At 39.7% G+C, this 21,524-nt stretch overlaps 1 protein-coding gene across 1 annotated transcript in view; it reads left to right on the plus strand.

The window, feature by feature from the left end:
- The first annotated feature begins 3,183 nt into the window (after positions 1 to 3,183).
- glrbb (glycine receptor, beta b) overlaps positions 3,184 to 21,524 on the plus strand; it is an 81,528-nt gene continuing 63,187 nt past the window's right edge. The window contains 2 exon segments of the mRNA XM_020917645.2: positions 3,184 to 3,208; positions 4,915 to 5,099. The gene's annotated coding sequence lies outside the window, so the exon portion shown is untranslated.

Below are 21,524 nucleotides of genomic sequence, written 5' to 3' on the forward strand. Positions count from 1 at the left end.
TGTTTCTCTCCCATTCATCCATGAAGCTTTTGAAATATTATACTAATTTTTGAACTGCCTTAGGTTTATATAAAGTTTTATTTGTTCTCTCTTATATTGTTCCATAATCTCACACCATTTGAGGACATACAAAATATTTTCCTGCTTATGCGAGCCTTATTATACATAAAGTTATTAACAGATAATTGTTCTTGAAAAGTTTTGTGTATTATTTAAAAAAAAGGTCCCCAAAACTTTATCAACATCAACAGTGAGGGCAGAGGTGAAAAACAGAGGACAGCTTGGGAAACTTGTAAAAGCAAAACGTGGATATAAAAAAGCTGAAAGGTAAATAGTTGGAGGTAGTTTTGGTTACACATTTTTAGAGTACTTCTATTCATAAAGAATTTGTTTTGAAAAAGATAGATTAGCTAACTTAAAGCAGACATATTATGCAAAATCGACTTTTCATTTACTCTCTTGAAGCTGTATTTGGAGTGATTCACGTATGTTTGAGTAATCTTTATTCTTCTGTATTCAAGACGTCATTGCTTTGAAAAACCTGTTTTCAACGCCACTGGTCCAAACCCACTGCTCTGTATTTACTTTGTTCTCCAATTTTATTTTCCTAATCGGTGATATGTGCAGGATTTGCTATTCTCTAATGTAATCTGCAGCTGTCCATCAGAAGTTCCAACAGCTACTCATCTGAGAAAATACAAAATCTTCTTCTGTTGTGCGAGCATTATTATATATAAAGTTATGGTGTCCATGAATGTGTATGTCACTGGTATCCCACTTTGTGCATGATTCATACGACCCTTTTTTTGGAGCGTGACAAGTGGTTTTAATGAAGTGTTTTCATTATTCCACCAGATCTCCTGACAATAGCCAAAATATGGTAGTATAAATGAACAGTGTAGTAGTAGTAATAGTAGTAGTAGTCGTAGTAGTCGTAGTAGTAGACGTGGTAGTAGTCGTAGTAATAGTCATAGTCGTAGTAATCGTAGTAGTAGTAGTCGTAGTCGTAGTTGTAGTAGTAATTATAGTCATAGTAGTAGTCGTAGTTGTAGTAGTCGTAGTCGTAGTAGTAGTAGTAGTAGTCGTAGTAGTAGTAATCGTAGTTGTAGTAGTAGTCGTAGTAGTCGTAGTAGTAGTCGTAGTAGTAGTAGTAGTAGTCATAGTCGTAGTAGTAGTCGTAGTAGTAGTAGTAGTAGTAGTCGTCGTAGTTGTAGTAGTAGTGGTCATAGTTGTAGTAGTAATCGTAGTCGTAGTAGTAGTCGTAGTAGTAATAGTCGTAGTAGTAGTCGTAGTCGTAGTCATAGTATTAGTAGTCATAGTAGTAGTCGTAGTAATAGTCATAGTAGTAGTCGTAGTAATAGTTGTAGTAATAGTTGTAGTAGTCGTAATAGTAGTAGTAGTCGTAGTAGTAGTAGTAGTCGTAGTAGTAGTCATAGTCGTAGTAATAGTCGTAGTAGTAGTCGTAGTAATAGTCGTAGTAATAGTTGTAGTAGTCGTAATAGTAGTAGTTGTAGTAGTAGTAGTAGTAGTAGTAGTAGTAGTAGTAGTAGTAGTAGTAGTAGTAGTAGTAGTAGTAGTATGTCATTTTGCAGCACTCCAAAACAAAACATACACTACAAACCCATAGATAGCACATGGAGTGATTTATAGTCCAGATATTTAGATATGTTTCTTTATATTTTGGCTTGTATGTATTCCATATGTGGTTTAGTTAGTTAATTTGATTATTAGTTATAACACCTAGAAACTTATTTTCATGAACCTTTTTCATTTCAGCTCCATCTAGTTGTAATTGCACTTTCACATCCTTTTGTACAATTTACACTTTCGGATCCTCTTTACAGTTTCATCTATATTTTCCCCAAAATAGAAAATATTTGTGACATCCGCAAACAACGCCATACTCATTGGATTTGATACTTTATATATATAATTTATAAACAAAATAAATAACTTTGGTCCTAATACTGACCCTTGCGGTACTCCATGAGCAATATCCAAGCTTCACATACTGCTATATTTCAAGTTTTCACAGAAGCATATCATGATTTACTGTATCAAATGCTTTTTTAATATCAATAAATATTCCTAAAGCTTTTTTTTTTATGTTCAGTGCCATTAGTGATTTCTTGTATTGCTTTAATTATAGTAAATTATGTTGACATATTTGATTTAAAGCCACACTGAGTAAGGGTAAAATCACCTTGTCAGAGCTTTGATAGAAACCTTAGCGGTGCAAGAGGAACAGATCAGAGCTGTGCTGATTTGTAGTGCAGATCCCAAGTGCATTTATTCCATAGCCCAGGCAAAAAGTATAAAAATATTTACAAAGTACAAAAGTTAAAACCAGGCATGACAGTAACCTGCACTCACACAGCACCTTCTATTCCCGTGAAATCCTCTAATTGGATGAGCTCAACTTAACATGCAGGTACCATATTTTCCAGGCTATTAGGTGCGCTCTTAAGCCTCCAACCTCATCAAAAAACGACTGCGTGCCCCGCAATCCAGAGCACCCTATACATGAATCCACTCGGGTGTCATAGCATGACTTCAGTAAACTACAAAGCTGCACCACCTGCAGCGCACGCAAACACGCACAGAGTAGACAGCGACAAACACCTGCAGCCACACTCATCACTCCACGCGGACGAGGAATGGAACGGAGGAACGAACCGAAAAAGCGAGTGCAATGTGCCACTTCTAGACACAACTTAACAACTGATTCGCTGTGAACACGCCGACAATCCAGCGGTCCCAGACAGCACCCTCCCTACACGCCACAACTGAACAAAGTCACCGTGAACGCACCAAACAAAATCCCACTGACCCGTCCAGCTGTTGTGTTTCGTTTAAAGTCTGGTGCGGTTTATTTGTGAAAAAAGTTCAAAAATAGACCATTTAATGACAGTGCGTTTTATAATCCAGAGCCTAATAGCCTGGAAAATACGGTAAGTTCCACAAATTTACATTTAATATTTATAATTTAGGTATTAAAAAAAATCAGTGCATCTAAATATAAAAAATATATATCTTTATTAAATTAGAAGTGTTTAATTATGAATTTAAAATACTAAGTAGAAAAGTTAAAATCTCTGTGCTACCCTCCTCCCAACAAAATGGTTGCCTGCCCCGGAACCTTCTTAAGGTGCTCCAGCTGCCCTGGGACTCTTTTGGCGGGAACACCTGAAGCAGACAACACAAGAGGGTAAGTACCACTGATTTCAAAGACAGTTGCTTCAGTTAAATGCACTTATTTCTTTAACTTATTCGCTTTTCTTTTACAAGTCAATTCACAACAATTTTTAATCAATAAGCATTTTAAAATTGTGGTTCTGTTTCTTAGTGCATTACACACGTATTGGGATAATTCTATAAATACTAACAAATATGACAAAAAATGAATTATTATTTCTTTCCTCATATTGATTGAGGACAATTTTTATACACAAGCAAATGACATTCAATATACTTTTTCTGAACATAACAGAGACTTTTAAAAGGCCAGTATCTTGTTTTTTGTTGTTGTTTTGTTTTGTTTTTTTGATGAGGTAGCAATATAGCTAAACTATCACCTGAGTCAGTTTTGTGTAGTATGACCCCTTTAATAACACAAAAATAATCAACTTTCTTCCTTAAATAGATAAATAAATAAATAAAATTCAATTAATTGCAGAACCCTTCTAAAAATATTATATGAAAACAGTACAAATCAATTATATCAAGTTTGAACTACATTTCCCATAATTCCTAGAAGCAGTTTTACATACACAACGGGGAAGATGGCTGAATTTACTAGAAATTCCAGATGGCCAAGGTCTCTTTCACATTCCTCCTACAGTACATGGGAAGACTCACCCAAAGACCTTTCCTGGGAATCACACCCACAACCTCTTCATTGTAAGACAGCAGCACTGTTATGGCCAAAAGTAATACATTGTGCTTTGTGTAATAAATCATGTTGACAGTCTTGTTCAGGGGAATAATTCTAAATTTCACTTGTAATGTGTCACAAAATGAATCTTAATTGTTTGAATCTCGTGTGTAAACTTCCGAAATGGAACAAAATTAACATTCTTTAGCGCTTATGAATTTGAATTGGCTCGACCATATTCACTGTCTGTACCATATATCCAGCAGGGAAGGGTAAAGAAGTAAAAGTAGTAAAGTGTTATACATTTTAGGTATCTGTACTTTACTTAAGTACATTTTAAAGTGGATACTTTTTTACTTTTACTTCACTACATTTGAGAGCAGTTATCTGTACTTTCAACTTCACTACATTTTTGAACAAGACTGAAAAGTAAAAGTTTTTATATTATTATGTGAGACCTGCGGAGAAGGCTGACAATACAATACATTTGTAGTTTGAGTAGTTTGATTGTTTGTATTGAGAAAAACAAAAAACAAAAAACACATTTGAAGCCTTAAATAAGACCTCAATATGAGCAAAAATACTTTCACATGTTTAAATCCTTTAATACTTTTACTTCAGTATGTGTTTTAGTATATTTTAGTATACTTTTACTTCAGTATATTTTTTGTATATTTTTATATATATATATATTTTTTTATTTTATATATATGTTTTAGCATATTTTTAGTATATATATTCATGTGAAACTTTTACATTTACCTGAGTATTTGTTTATTTATTTATTTAGTATTAATCTTTATTTATTTATTTATTTTGTAACACAATTGAGTACTTCTTCCACCGCTGCATGTATTCACAGTCCTTCCTCTGTACCCTGTACTCACTGTTCCTCCTCTGCCACATGTATCCACTGTCCTCTGTGCCGTATATTCACCCCTCTTCCTCTGTATCATGTAATCACTATCCTTTCTCTGTACCATAAATTCACCGTCTCTTCTCTGTACCCTATATTCACTGTCTACTCTATACCACACCAGGAGACCCCGGAGAAGACCCAAGACACACTGGAGGGACGATGTTTCTCAGCTGGCCTGGGAATGTCTTGGGCTCCCACAGAGGACACACAGGAAGTGTGGAGGAAGTCTGGGAGCCCTTGCTCATACTGCTGCCCCCACAACCCAGACGAAGATGAGCAGAAAAAAAATGAACGGATGCATCTCAAGTAATATGCTTGATTATTTATTATGATATAATTATATACACATTTTCCTTAAAACACATTTTATATTTTATATATTACATATGTTTTCTTTTATATTTTTATTAAGTAAAAAAATATTTAAAATTGTAAAATTTTCTCCCTAAATGTGCCTATATTTCTTGAGGGCACTGCATATTTACATAATACCAGGGTCATGGCTATAAATATACCCAGCTGTGTATGAGAAATACTAGTAAGGGCCATTATTACACTATTTTCTGATCTATACTGTTGTTTTCTCATCACAAACATACTTGGCGTTGTGTTTTGTTTCATTCACACATGTTTTACACACAATCCCTGAATATTAAGACTGAGTTCTTCTGTCAAACAGAAAACACTTTCTTCCACCTTGTGATGTCATGTGGTAATACAGGAAGTGCAAAAGCTCACAAGAATCAAACTGCGTAATATAGGACCTTCAAACTGATTTATCCTGCACTGTCCAAGCGATTGTTTTGCATCCCAATCACATTACGCTGTCTCCTCCCCGTTTTCTTAAACATCACACTTTTCCATTTAGTCCCAAAATTACGACTGGCCCTTTCATTCACCGATCACTTTCTCATTCCAACTCTGTGATCGATATTTGGCAGGCAGTGCCCCTCCTATGCCATATAAATTAGTCTGGACAGGGAGCCTTTCCTCTCCGAGGCCGGGGCCAGCGCGCCGGGATTCCCAGTAAAACCGATCGATTCAGGGCTCCATCCATAGCGCGCATCCACGGCTCTCCTCACCCAGCACCGCGGCGCTTAGCCTAAACGCGGCCGTAAATCGTGACGCGTTACACCGGAGCGACTTTTCATCCTCCATTCCCCCTCCCCCTGTCACCCCCGCGTCATATGTGAGCTTTCAGCGTTGACGCGTGCGAGATGCGAGCGCGCGGGGTGGGGAGGGGCCACGGGAGCGGAGGAGCGGAGGAGAGGAGCGGTGCTGATGATGGTCGGTGATGGGAGGGCGGCTGACGCTCCACAGTCGCTCACCCAGACGCTCCGCTCACTAGCCTACTGCGCATGTTGCATGACAGGTACACGCAAGCCGCCTCCATCTTGGGCATCCCTCCCTTTAGCCGAGGCGTAAAGGGCAGACGCCATATACAGACGCACAAAATAACAACAAACACGACAACAAAGAGGAGAGCGAGCCATTTTGGCAATTTGCCGAGATGTAACTTTTTCTTTTTTTCACTCAATATTCAACAAATAGCTTTCGGGGAAGAGGAGGAGAGAATGAGAATGGCACGAGAAGACAGCGGCTGGTCTGGACGCCTGTGTTGATTTTGTTTTGCCACACGCTGAATTGACAGGCGACGTCGCGTAAAGGTAAGTACGACGTAATATTTCGGCTTTGATTTACGAGTTTCCAGTCAGAACAGAAGCTCCGGGCGCGCGGTTCGTTCCTACGTCCACGTTTACAGCGCTTCACATCGGCGTCCTTCCCCCCGCAGACCCCCGCGCGTCTCTTGCTCCTCCGCCGTCCCTCGCACCCTCTCCGCCGGGTCTCGGTTCGCCCGCTGTCCGCTCCTCGCACTTAACTTTGTTGTGGGGAGCGATCCAAAGAGACGGGCAGCTACAGGTTGTGAGCGGACCGGTACTGGAGCGGCTCAGCGTTTGTTTTGAATGGGGAAGCCGTCATGTTACGCGTAGCTACGACAGGCCTCTGCTACACGTAAGCGACTGGAAAGAGGATGCAATTGTATTTATTTTGAACGTGAACAATAACCTATAAATCTTATCATTACAAAGAATAGAATTAGACGCATTTCTGTGCAGTTCCGTGCGCCTGAGGACTTGTAGCCTCTTGCTTCTCTTGCTCATGACGCTCAACCTGCACAATGTTGACAAAAATAGCACATCCACTTCACATGGTATGACAGCGTAGCTCATAACCTAATTTTTTTTTTGACATTTTAATAAAGTATTGTGAAGAAATATTAACAAAATAAACAAATAAATGCATAAATCGTTGCGTAATACTCAATGTCCAAACGTATCCATGAGTTAGAGCTGCCTGTATAAGCTGACATTTTGAGGACTTTTCACCATTCAAAGATGTATTATTTTGCATTAATTTAACAATCGCTATGGCAACCGTCCTAATTCTTCATACCTCTGAAACCCATAGATAAATGAAGGAGTGTAGGTTATTAGATTTCATAATATCACGGCATTATTAAATATTAAATGACTCATAGGCAGTAACAGCTCCCCGTACAGTATTAGTTAATATTGTATCTCTGCAGTAATATTGCCAACTACGCGGGGTTTTGAAGTAGCAGTAAAAGTATACAGTGTAGTAAAGACGAATATATGCATGTGCCATTGTGACATACTTTAAAGTCGCATCTGTAAAACAAAGATACAGAAATAATTATAAAGCAATATGTATCGAAAAATGTGACAAAACAAGACAGGCTGCTGGTTCAAATCCGGACCAAATGTGCAATTATCCTGTGTCTTTTGAATAAAATTTGATTAAAAATCTGTTGGAATGAGGAATGCTGATTGTATAATTCTATATGACAACACTGCATGCATAGCAGTAGTAGTAATGATACTGTTGGGGTATTTGTAATTTATTTTATTCGTAATTTATTATTTCTTTTCACATTAAGTTAGGTTATAGAAGTGTGTGATGCCAAGAGAGCTCGGCAGGACTGGACCAGGGCTGGATCAGCGCTGGATCAGCGCTGGATCAGGGCTGGACCAGGACTAAACCAGGACTAAACCAGGACTAAACCAGGACTAAACCAAGACTAAACCAAGATTAAACCAAGATTAAACCAGGACTAAACCAGGACTAAACCAGGACTAAACCAAGATTAAACCAGGATTAAACCAGGATTAAAGCAGGACTGGACTATCACTAAATCAGGACTGGACTAGGACTAAACCAGGAGGACTAAACCAGGACTGGACTAGGACTAAACCAGGAGGACTAAACCAGGAGGACTAAACCAGAACTGGACCATCACTAAACCAGGACTGGACCATCACTAAACCAGGACTGGACCATCACTAAACCAGGACTGGACCATCACTAAACCAGGACTGGACCATCACTAAACAGGACTGGACATCACTAAACCAGGACTGGACATCACTAACCAGGACTGGACATCACTAAACCAGGACTGGATCATCACTAAAACCAGGACTGGACATCACTAAACCAGGACTGGACCATCACTAAACCAGGACTGGACCATCACTAACCAGGACTGGACCATCACTAAACCAGGACTGGACCATCACTAAACCAGGACTGGACCATCACTAAACCAGGACTGGACCATCACTAAACCAGGACTGGATCATCACTAAACCAGGACTGGACCATCACTAAATCAGGACTAAACCAGGACTGGACCATCACTAAACCAGGACTAAACCAGGACTGGACCATCACTAAATCAGGACTAAACTGAGGTTAAACCAGGACTAAACCTAGACTAAATCAGGACCAACCCAGGGCTAAAACAGAGCTAAACCAGGGCTAAACCAGGACCAAACCAGGAGTAAATGAGCACCAGGAGAAGTAAATTGTGTGATGCCAAGAGCGCTGACATCGGCAACTGTTTTTGAAATTAATTGATTACAAAAATTAAAGATCCTATGCCTGATTTCTCCCACGTTTTTGACCAAAAATCGTGTCTCAGTACAGATATTATATTGTAAAAGCAGCCCTTGAGGTCAAAAATAAGTCTACTGTGTGCTGTCTGAATATAATTACATAATCAGGATGGTTGTGTTAGCATGCCAGTTGTTGTTGTTGTTGAAAAGCACTGATCGAGGTGAAGAATTGGGATTTTGAAGGAATAATTTTGGATCACTGCAAAACATTTAAAACAAACTGCAGAGTAAAAAGCAGGCACAGCATAATTAATCTTGTGGTTAAGTAAAAAGTAAAATGGCACGTAAGTTTGTTTAGTTTTGACCATTTTAAACGTAAATGGACTAAAAATAAAAATCTTCCATGACAGAGGACGATGGCCGTGCAGATCATCCATAAAAGTGGATGCAGTGGTTCTATTGTTGTGGGACAAGTGGTGCAATTATAAAAATCAATAGCATTACTGAGGCCAGGGACCATGTGTGTTTACTGAGCCGCTGTGAGCTGAATACTAAACCCTGATTTAATTGCTTCAACCGGGACTGGACCAAGACTGGACCGAGACTGGACTGGGACTGGACCAGGACTGGACCATGACCAAACCAGGAATAAACTAGAATTAAACCAGGTCTAAACCAGGACTAAACTAGGATTAAACTAGGATTAAACTAGGATTAAACCAGGAAGAAACCAGGTCTAAACCAGGACTGAACTAGGACTGGACCAGGATTAAACCAAGATTAAATCAGAACTAAACCAGGACTAAACCAGGACCAAACCAAGACCAAACCAGGACCAAACCAGGACCAAACCAGGACTAAACCAGGACTAAATCAGGACTAAACTATGACTGGACCAGGACTAAACCAGCACCAAACCATGAGGACTAAACTGGGATTAAATCAGGACCAAACCAGGACCAACTCAGGACTACACCAGGTCTAAATCAGGATTAAATCAGGACTAAACCCCGACTGGACCAGGTCTAAACCAGGTCTAAACCAGGTCTAAACCAGGTCTAAACCAGGAATAAATCAGGACTACACCAAGACTGGACCAGGACCAAGCCAGGACCAAACCAGGTCTAAATCAGGACCAAAACAGGGCTAAACCAGGACTAAACCAGAAGGGCTAAACCACGATTAAATCAGAACCAAACCGGGACTAAACCGGGACTAATCCAAGTCTAAACCGGGACTAAACCAAGTCTAAACCAGAGCTAAACCAGACCAGACTAAAGACGTGATGGAGGGAGTGAGGACCAGACTGATTTCCAAATACCGAGACATATCATTCTGCATTTGCTAGAGAAGTGCTCTCCCACTAAAATAAGTCACAACTAGAAAAACATAAAACCCTGTCATTTGCGCTTTTACTCTTCAGTGCGCTGAGAATTCCCAAGCAGAATGAAGCTGCTGTCACTGAAGCTGCTGAAACGTGTCGCGGCGAGGACTTTTAAGGTGGCTATCAAGATCATTTATCATAACTGCAGCTATATTTAGCCTAATGCTTTACTGTCCTCCATAAAATACACAATTTAACTTTATGTCCAAATCGTTACTGTTTTAACTTGTGTTTAATGTCGTTATTTAAACTATATACTTTTAAAGACTGTCAATGCTCGAGTCCTCGTCACCAGGTCTGGGCACGGCTCACACTTCCATAATATGCAACATAAATTATACAGACGCTGCTCACGGTCTCCCTCATCTTTCACTTTACTGTATATGTTAAGACCAGCTTTAGGATGATATATTCTAAATGTGTTATTTATTTAACGCCAAACCAGAATTAAACCAAGACCAAACCTGGACTAAACCAGAACTAAACCAGGAATAAACCAGGGTAAAACCAGGATTAAATAAGGAATAAACCAGGGTAAAACCAGGATTAAATAAGGAATAAACCACAATTATACCAGGACTAAAAAAAGGACTGAAAAAAGGACTAAAACCAGGACTAAATCAGAACTAAAATGGAGGTCAACCAGGGCTAAATCAGGACTATAAAAAAAGGACTAAACCAGGACTATTAAAAAAAAAAAGACTAAACCAGGGCTAAACCAGGATCAAACCAGTACTTAACCTGATCTAAACCAGGACTAAACCAGTAGGACTAAACCAGGATTAGACCAGGTCTAAACCAGGACTAAACCAGAGTTAAACCAGGACTAAATCGTGGCTAAAGCGGGACTAAACCAGGACCAAATTGGGACTAATCCAGATCTAAACCAGGACTAAAATGGGACTAAACCGGGACTAAACCAGGACTAAACCAGATGTAGACAGACTAATAATAAAGGGATACTCAAATATGTGAGAATGACATAAAACACAACTCCAGGTCTGTTTTTGAGGAGACAAAAACATTATAACATGGCTTAAAACTCACAAGTGTCAGTTTTGTGTAAAAGAAGATTTGCATGCTAGTTGTTGTTGTTGTTAAATTTACTCTGACGGCAGCTGTGTGGAATCTGAAATTTGTGAAAAACATTTATGCACTTAGCACCTCACTGAGCAAGACACGTCACCATTCTCGCTCATATGAAAGTTAGTAAGGCTTTGTGATTGTGATTGGAAAAAAAAAAAAACAAAAGATGTGTGAGCTGCTGCGTCCAAGTAATTTCCCTTGTGGATCAATAAAGTTTGTCTAAGTAGGTTGGCAATTCTACTCTAATTGGATTCATATTGTTGTTTCCTTCAGCATTACACTTCACCCATTTTGACTTTAGTTGGTCGTACTACCCCTGTACACTTGACAGATCTGCCTGTAATGTTTGTGTGACAATGTGGCTGAAGGTGGTGGTTCAACTCACCCATTGTGTAGTGCTGTTGTTTCCTTGGGCATGGCACTTTTGCAAGTTTGTCTGTATGAAACTTGTGATTGTAGGTTGGCAGTAGGGCTGCTCGATAATGGAAAAAAAATCATTATCACGATGATTTTGGTCAACATTGAAATCAGGATTATTCCAATTATTATTTTTATACAATGGATTTATTCAGCATTTCTCTTTCTCAAAAAACAACAACACTTTGATACTGATAATTACCCAAAACGGTCAAATTGAAAATGAATATAGGCTACAAATATGTACCTACCAGTTTTGCGATGTATAAAACGAAAAAAAAAATGAATAAAATATACTTTGAACATGAAATAAGGCATTGAAAAACATAAATATATCCAATTGTTTCAACTCGATTATATGAGTTTGGAGATTGTGCGGCACAAAATCGAAATCAGGATCAAAATTCAATTATTTGCACAGCCTTAGTTTGCAGTTCAATTCCATTCGACATCACTTACTGTTGTTTCCATGAGCAAGACCTTTCACTCATTTTGCCCGTGTAAATAATATAGTAACTTTGTGATTGTAGGTTGAATGTTTAACTCGTGTTGGAATTGTGTACTGTCATTGTTTCCTTGTGCATGACACTCGACCATTTTATGTGAAATTGGTAGTATAACTAAATGTTTATAGGTTGATACAATACAATCCTTGTTGGTGCTGCATATTATTGTTTCCTTGAGCATGACACTTAACCGGTTTTTCCTGTTAATGTGACCATGTGTAGACTGGTGGTTGGATTCCTGTTGACACTGCGTAATCTTGTTGTTTCATTGAGCATCACACTTCAGCTGTAAGTGTTGTACTGAGGGGAGTCACCATCGAGTCGCATAAAGTTCATGAGTAGCTTGTGTAATATTAAAGGTACACTGTGTAACTTTTCTGGTGGAGAGTCAGCCACCTGCGTGTCATGGAGATGTTGCTTTGTCTGGAATGTCCCGGCATGAATCCATTTTGCATTTACTCAATACCGTGTTTATTTTTAATTTTTTTCTTTACTGAAAAACTTGCATTCTTACTGCGAGCGGGCTCACCTCTCCACAGATCTGACATGTAACTTGGTCCTATGATATCACCTCCTGTCTCTGTAGAGATAAATAAGGCTACGTTCAGACTGGAACCTGAAGTGACCCAAATCCGACTTTTCGCCCCATGCGACCTGTTTCTGATCTTTTAATGACCGTCTGAACGAAACAGATTCGATTTTTTTTCAAATGTGACCCAGGCCTCTTGGATATGTGCTCGTAAAACTGATGCATATCCGATCTTTTGACATGCAACTTCAGTCTGAACGGCCAGGTCGCATTCATCCCACCTACACGTCAGACTTGGAGTTTAGTCAATGGAGGGAAAGCGAGGTTAGCGAGTTAATTAATAATTGGGGGGATCGTTGTATTCAGGCCAAATTGGAGGGGTCTTATTGAAAATGGATGTTTTTTTAAATAATTGCCAAAGAAAGGCGGTCCTGGCTCCAATGTCTACAAAAAATAAACAGCCTGTGAGCCAAATACAAGGAGGCTAATGATTCAAAGTCTCAAACAAATGAAGTGGTCGTGGGTGTGTAACCTGTCCATTTTACAAAGAACTGGACAGTATTTTGGAAGAAAAGCCCAGCGTTTAGGCGACTTCCATAAACACTGAGCACACTCGCTGCGTGTGACGCCGTCGTGTCCTCCAATGTGCATGCAGGATACTTTTGGGGCGTTTAAAGTATACATATACAAGTCAAATTTAATTGGAAATGTGAGCGACCTCGCAAAAAAATCTGATTTCACAAAAAAATCCGAAGTGAGCATTAAGCCCTGCAGTCTGAACGAAGTTTTAGCGTGATGCCATACTGTGGAACATTCCAGGCAACATCACCATGGAGAGAAGATGGTGACAAATCCTCCATCAGAAATGTTACACAGTGCATCATCAAATTAGGCTCTGGTCAAATTATTCCTAAATAAATCTTCAAAAACTCGTTATTTCAAAATCGAACAACAGTAAACTATTAATTTCCTGAATATCGCCAAACCTAAATTAGCATACAGCGTGTCATTAGCACACAGCATGTTTAGCGCGTGTCCCTGTATGTCATGGATGTTGCTGAACAGGCAGAGTGCAGCAGATTACTTATTGACCCCGGACCCCAGGGGCATGATGGAGGTCCGGGTGAGTCACCGCGTTAGCCGCTCATGGTCAAATCCGTGCGGTTTTCACTTTGCCAGCGGCCGGTTTGCGTCCAAGGTTAGCTCCCTTCACGGGGTTCTCTCTTAAACACTGTTGACTCAGGTTTCAGCCCAAGGACGAAATAAATCGAATCCCAGAGGAGGTAAGGTTTTTTGAAGGATAAAGAAAAATGGGTATTGCTTATGTGGGGCTAAAATAATAGTGGACTGTAATTAAAAACAACCAAAAACTGCGTCAGGATTCTAGGGACTATAAACTAAACCAGTTCTGACAACTTTAAAAAGGACATATTATGTACAATCAACTGTTATGGTGGCCAGCCAAAACCACGGGCTTTGACAAAACTAAACAGAGATGATTTATGATGGCGGTGATTGACAGGCGGATTAACCAATCAGAGAATGCTTGGTCCATACATGTACAAACAAACATGTACATCTTACAAGAGGACACAGAGGACTGAGAAGTAATAGCAGAAGTAGTAATCTTATATTGTACTGCATTTGAGTCTTTACTGTAGTTCTCAGAAATGAGAAGTAAACTAATCTGTATTTATTTTTTTCAGTCGAGAGCAATCATGTGAGTTTTGGTATGGAAAGATCACGTGAAATCTGTGTATCATTTGTTCATTCATTTTTCAAAATAAAACGAAAAATAAGAAAATTAAAAAACAAATTTTCTTCGTTATTTGTCTGCAAAACCAAAATGAAAAAACGGATAACGATTCTTTTTTTTTTTTTTTTTTTTGTTTTTCAATTTTGTGTTTAAATGAATAATGGAAAAAAAGGATAACTGCTCTTTCCTTTTTCTGTGACGAGAACAACGATTCCGGACTTTTGCGCCACAAACGGACTGAACCAGGACTGAACCAGGACTGAACCAGGACTGAACCAGGACTGAACCAGGACTGAACCAGGACTGAACCAGGACTAATCTTGGAAAGACAAGACCCCTAGCCCGAGGAGCAGGGTGTCCACAAAGCATGATGGGGTAATGGCTGCGTTTAGCCCCTTGGGGCACAGAGCTCTGAGCCGGTCCTTTTGCCTGCAGTCACCTGACAGTCTACAACTCCAGGCATGTCTCAACACTCAGTCCTGGTTCAGTTCTGGTTTCCCGTTTCATCCAATTTTGACCCTTACGGACTGAACCAGGACTGAACCAGGACTGAACTAGGACTAAAACAGGCCTGAACTACTAAAACAGGACTGAACTAGGACTAAAGCAGGACTAGGATTAAAACAGGACTGAACTAGGACTAAAACAGGCCTGAACTAGGACTGAACTAGGACTAAAGCAGGACTAGGATTAAAACAGGACTGAACTAGGACTAAAACAGGCCTAAACTAGGACTGAACTAGGATTAAAGCAGGACTAGGATTAAAACAGGCCTGAACTAGGACTAAAACAGGACTAAACCAGGCTCGGGGTTCTGTTTTTCTCTCTCAAGAAAGAGTTCTGGTTTAGTCCTGTTTTAGTCCTGGTTCAGTCCTGGTTCAGTCCTGGTTCAGTCCTGGTTCAGTCCTGGTTCAGTCCTGGTTCAGTGCGTATGCGGTTCAAAAGTTCAGCATCGCAGTTTAAGTCACAGACACAGGAAAGAGCCATTATCTGTTTTTTCCATTATTCATTTAAACACAAAATCGAAAACTGATACAACAAATTGTTATCCTTTTTTTTTTTTTTCATTTTGGTTTTGGAGACAAATAATGAGGAAAATTGTTTTTTGGTTTTAATTTGAAAAATGAATGAAAGAATGATACACGGATTATGCGTCTCTCTGATTGGCTGATCCTTCTGTCAATCACAACCATCTTAGCTCTGGGAGATCCAGATGTGGCCAGACTCACATCTTTGTAAAGTGGACAAGTGTTTATGCTAAATCACTCAATACTCAATACCGATTACGATACCATAATGAAGATAAAAATGTTGTAATAGAATATACAAAATAATAGTACTTTCTTTTAGCATGGGGTCTTATAATTGATCTGATAAAACTTAAAATCACACAAACTGTTCAGGAAAGCTCAATTTTTTTTCCTGTTAATGATGATTTTTGAGGTATCTATACTTACACGAGTATCAAGCTTCAATATTATTTTTCATATCAAAATATATCTCTGCTTTTAACAACCCTATTCTGAATCCAAGGCAAACGCTGAACCTTATATCATTCTAACCGGATCCTGTGTTATATCTTTGGGCCTGTTTTGTGAAACCTAATTACACTTTGAGTCCCTGTGCGTCTATGAATAGCCTGTGTATACTGTGCAGTGGGGTGAGACTGTAGCTGGTGTAAAGAGTGAATAGAGCAGAGTGGGGCCTGGTGCTGTCACAGTGGCTGGTTTGTCAGTGTGTCCATACAGGCAGCACCACAGGCTTGTACCAAACAGTCAGGACGGGTTACGCGATGCACAGGCCTACGGGAAGAATACTAAACAAGTTATCCTGGGTAAATGCATTGGTTGGAACATGCACCACTGCTCTTTTGGTACTGGGTAAAACTAAACATAAATAGAAACACATCTTTACAAAACCAAAGGGCTACAAGCTCACAGTGCCAGTTTGTGAACAGAGAAGAGAAAGAGCACCAGAAATATTTGAGCTAACTGTGTCTTGCCCCAGTGCAGATGTATTGTATTATACACTACCGGTCAAAAGTTTAAGAACACCCTAATTTTTCCAGTTATTTATTGCAGTTCAAGTCGTGCAAGTCCAATGAAGAGCTTGAAATGGTACAAAGGTAAGAACTAAAAAAAGATAAAAGATGACAAAACATAAGTCCAAGCTCTGTCAAAACTACGTCAAGAAAAAAGAACATGATGATAAACTTGAAAACATGGAGTGTCCTGCACAGTGTCCAAACTTAAACCCCATCGAGCTGGTTTTGGATGCACTGGACAGAAGAGTGAAAGAAGCAAACTACAAGTGCCACACATTTATAGGAACTTCTGCAAGAGACTTGGGAAGAACCTTCTGAAGAATATTTGATTTCTATTGTAAAAAGAACGAGACACAAGTGTGTTCAGCTGTTATACCTGCCAAAGGTGGACACTTTTGTGAATCAAAAGTTTAGAATACGTTTTGGTCAACAGTAAACAGTAAAAAAATGGAAAATGTGTGATGTTCGAAAACTTTTGACCGGTAGTGTAGACTGTATAAGCAGCTCATGAGGTCAAAATACGCAATAGCATGTGAGCTGGTCACATTTTTATATAACACGTTTCCACCTTCAAGGCAAAGCACTTTACAACAAGGAACCACTCACCCACACATTCATACACCAGCGTATGCAGAGGTGGGCTAAGTGTCTTGCCCAAGGCCACAACGACAGCATTCATCTGTGGGAGCTGGAGTTGCACTGCCAACCTGTGGGTCAGTGGAGAAACGCTCTACCAACTGAGCTTACTGCCTCTTTAATTTGTTGTTAGCTTTACCATGATGGCAAAACTATGCTTTCAAAGTCATAAAGAGTGCTTATAAATTCATTGCGGTGAATAATTAGGACGGTTGGAATGTATACTTATCATTTACATTCCAACCATCCTAATTGGATAGTTGGATGGTGAGGAATATCTTTGGACCACTGCAAACTGTTTAAAATGATCTAGTTCTGTTTTAGTTAAAAATCAGGTACAGCTCATGTAAGGTTCAGAGTTGTCAAAAATAGAAAGCAGATTCTAAGCATTACTGAAGCTAGTATATTTCTCTTGTGACAGTAAAAAAAGGACCAGAGGATTTTATACATATGTATTGGTATTTGGGTGAGAGGAGCTCAGCGGTCAGAGCATTTGCCTGAAGGTTTGATGGTTCAATCATAGCTCTGATCGATGCATTTGCTGTTGTGCCGTTGAAAAAAAAAAACATTTGCATCACAAGGTGGAACAGTGGCGTTTTTTCATTTGAGAGAAGAATGAGCAAAACAAAACTCTAGGTGTGTTTTTGATGAGGAAACAATGTTATAACAGATCAGAAAATAGCACAATATGGGCCCTTTATGTTTAAATCTCTGATGGAGTCTATTTTCATCAAGTCTTGCTGTAAGTGTTCTAATCCTATCAGTGACTCGTTTAAGAGACAGACTCTCCATCACATCTTAATGCCTGCATCTGCTCTGCATAAACAGTAGCATTAGCAAACATTAGCATGTCCATCAGCCCATAACAGTGCCATTGTGGCTGTTAGCGAGAGCAATGGACCGCTCAACAACCGCCAATGAATCACGCTATAAAAATCATCTTTGAGGGAGAAGTTCCGACAGACTGATAGCTAAAGCTAACTTATTTTAAGAAATGTGTGTTCTCAAAGCACCACGGTGACAGCTAAGGCTAAGCTATTTGTTCAGTCTATTGAGCGATGCCAAAGTCAATATAAAGTTATAGGGCAGACAAAGTGAGGGGAGCTTAAATATGGTGTGTGTGGGGGACTTGGCATCATTGATCAGGGAGAGGAGGACGCGAGGCCGGTGAATGAATCTTGGGTGGTGATAAAAGCATTGGTTGTGGCAGTACAAGGGAAAGACGTAAGAATAAATAGATTTTGGAGAGAGGACGCACAAAAGGATACTAGCATAAAAGGTTGTCTAGAAATGTTTGGGAATATTTTTGAAACAGTTTGACTGCTACATTGCAGCTGCACTTTATATTGAAATATATGGAGAATATCAGTATATAGTCTAAAGTAAAAGCATGTTTTGTTCTTTTGTGAGTTGTGTGTTGCACCAAAAAGCATATGTCCTTAGTCTAAGTAGGCTTGCACATCTTACTTGGCCTGGAGGACGGTCTCCTGCTGCTTGTTTCCATGGAAATATTGGCTCTAATATGGCATAAAATGTGTCTGTCTCTATTGAGAATGTTCTAAAGCAGGGGTGTCCAAACTTTTTTCATCAAGGGCCACATTTCTAAACACAGACGAAGCAGAGGGCCGATCGAGGGCCATAGACTGATGCTCAGTACAGTGAATAATTAAAATATGTGCATGTTTAACTTGTTAGAATGAGCCATCAGTCTTTATTCACACTAAGATCCATAAAACCACACACTAAATATTAAATATTAGCTTTATCAAGGTAGATTTTTTTTTTAAACTTGCAGAAAAAAAATAAATAAAATTGATGCAAGGTCATTTGGGCCAATTCAACTGGAAGTCTGAGGGCCAAGAAAAAATTGTCTGAGGGCCGCATTTGGCTCCTGGGCCATAGTTTGGACATGCCTGTTCTAAAGTATGGTTAATCTTCTATTTCTATAGAATCATCCAGGCGACCTGCCACCTCCAGAAAGTTACATACTGTACATTTAAGTGGATTGAAGCACAGTTGCTCAGAGGTTAAGACACTTCTCATAGCAAGAGGGTTCCAGGTTTGACTCCCGACGTGTCCAAGCCTTTTTTGTGAAGTTGCCATGTTGCTCCTTGTGTCTGGGTTGTTTTTTCAGAGTTCAATGGTTTTCCCCATCAGATCCAATATGTAAATAGGTTCTATTGCTCTGAGTTGTTTGCCTGACCAGCCTGTCCTTTCTACATTCTGTTCAAATCCGGAAGGGACTGGAGGCGGACCACAGAACACGGAAATCCTTTGTCCGATCTTGAGACGATCCAACCACAGCTGCTAATTTGTAGCACATGTCCCTCAAATGCAGAAAACAGCTCCTCTTGAAAATTCTGAAATATTCAGGACACAATATATATAACTTATTTTACCTGAAATAAGTAATTGTTTTGTACTTTGCTTGTTGATTCTGTAAAAATCCATGCTGTTTCTGAGTCCTTTATGTAGATTTTTCTACTTTTTCACATGTAAACAGCCATGTTTGTTTTTCATGTGAACAGCACGTACGTCTCTGATTGGTTTATCTGCCTGTCAATTATGTCCTCTGAAATCAGGGAAATGGGATGCAGCTCCAGATCCACTTGTCTCTGTCAAATGTTTTCAAAGCTTGTGGTACTGGCTGGACATTTTTTTTTTTTTTTTGACTTCGTCTGTGAGATTTTAAGAAGAATTTATTATGATTAATTTAGTTTTGAAAACGAGGCCAATCCAGTCTGTTTCCTAATATTTAAAGTCAATTCAATCATACATTGCTTTGCAGAAGAACATTTTTATGTGCTGTCATTTGGTCTGGCCATCAACCCAATAATGTACATTCATTTTGGCCCGGAAAAAAACTTTGGGCACCCCTAGTTTAGAGGGACACACAACATGCATTAATTAAGCTAAACATAATTCCATGGATGGTTAAATGATGAACAGCTGCATTATAATTATTTAAAAAGTGGGTTGCTTTTATCCACACTAACACTATAGTCTTGTCGTATTTCACCCCATATGAATAGTGGGGTTGGAGTGGAGGCTAAGGCGGGGTGCTTGGGTAAAGTTGACCTAATTTATGGGTCAGATAAGCACGCTTTAAGGACGATGATGGAGAGCTTGGCACAGGCTCTGCTCCTGCCCTAACTCGTGCCATCTGGGCCATATGTGGGCCTATGCACTTTTACATGTCTGCAGCGCTCCCATGGGAAACCAAACCAGCACGGGCACATAGACTGTGTGTAATGCCGACTGGGATTACACTATGGAAAAAGACTCTGGTCATTTTAGTGCCGCTCATGGGCTTCAGAATTATGAAAAATTAAGACTGTTGCCATAGCAACTGCCAATTTAAAACAAACTAGTATGCCTTCTGAATAGTGAAGGCTTATGAATGTCACATATAAGAAGAATATGTACATGCATACCCCGAATATGCAACATTTTGAGGATTTTTTTCTCATTCAGAAGACACAATCTTTAATTTTAAATTGTTAATCGCCATGGCAATGGTCCTGATTCTTCATCATCATTCTTAAACCTGTGAATGGACTGCCTAACTTGATGTACTGAAGTGAACGAGCTATAATTGATTAAACTTAAATTCTACTGATTCTTTCCCTGTGCCATGTAAGCACATTGTGTTGTACCTGATGATTTTTACCATCCTAAAAACTAAAAAAGAAAAAAAAACTAAACAAAACGCAGAACTAGTTTATGTTAAACTGTTTGTGGTCCAAACTTTATCCTTACTTTCACCCCAAAGATTGTATAAGCAATTTTTGTTTTCATGCCATTGTTGACAACAAATATCATGCTAACATCTCACCTGGGTCTTCCTCTGGGCCTCCTTCTGGTGGGACATGCCTGGAATGCCTCCTGAGGGAGGCGCCTAGGAGGCATCCGGAACAGATGCCCAAGCCACCTCAGCTGCTCTTCTCGACATGGATTTGAGGCAGCTCTACTCCGATCTCCTCCCGGGTGAGCTCCTCACTCTATCTCTAAGGGAGCACCCAGCCACCTTGTGGAGGAAACTCATTTCGACTTCTTGTCCTTTCGGTCATTACACAAACCTCATGACCATAGGTGAGGAAAGGAACACAGATTGTCCGGTAAATTGAGAGCTTTGCCTTTCGGCTCAGCTCCCTCTTCACCACAACAGTCCAATACAGCGACCGTCTCACTGCCGACGCTGCACCGATCCACCTGTCAATCTCACGCTCCATCCTCCCCTCACTCGTGAACAAGACCTCAAAATACTTGAGCTCCTCCACTTGAGGCAAGGACTCTCACCCACCCGGAGAGGGCAAGCCACCTTTTTCCAGTTGAGAACCATGGCCTCCAATAGAAATCCACTTCATAATTAGATGCAAACAATATCCAATACAATGTTAAAACAAAGCTTAGATTGAAGTAGCAGAGCTTCAGACAGAGCCGAGCCTACAGTTAG

This window comes from Boleophthalmus pectinirostris, unplaced genomic scaffold (assembly GCF_026225935.1).
Source record: "Boleophthalmus pectinirostris isolate CB_2022bp ecotype Guang Dong unplaced genomic scaffold, ASM2622593v1 HiC_scaffold_23, whole genome shotgun sequence".
NCBI lineage: Eukaryota > Metazoa > Chordata > Actinopteri > Gobiiformes > Gobiidae > Boleophthalmus > Boleophthalmus pectinirostris.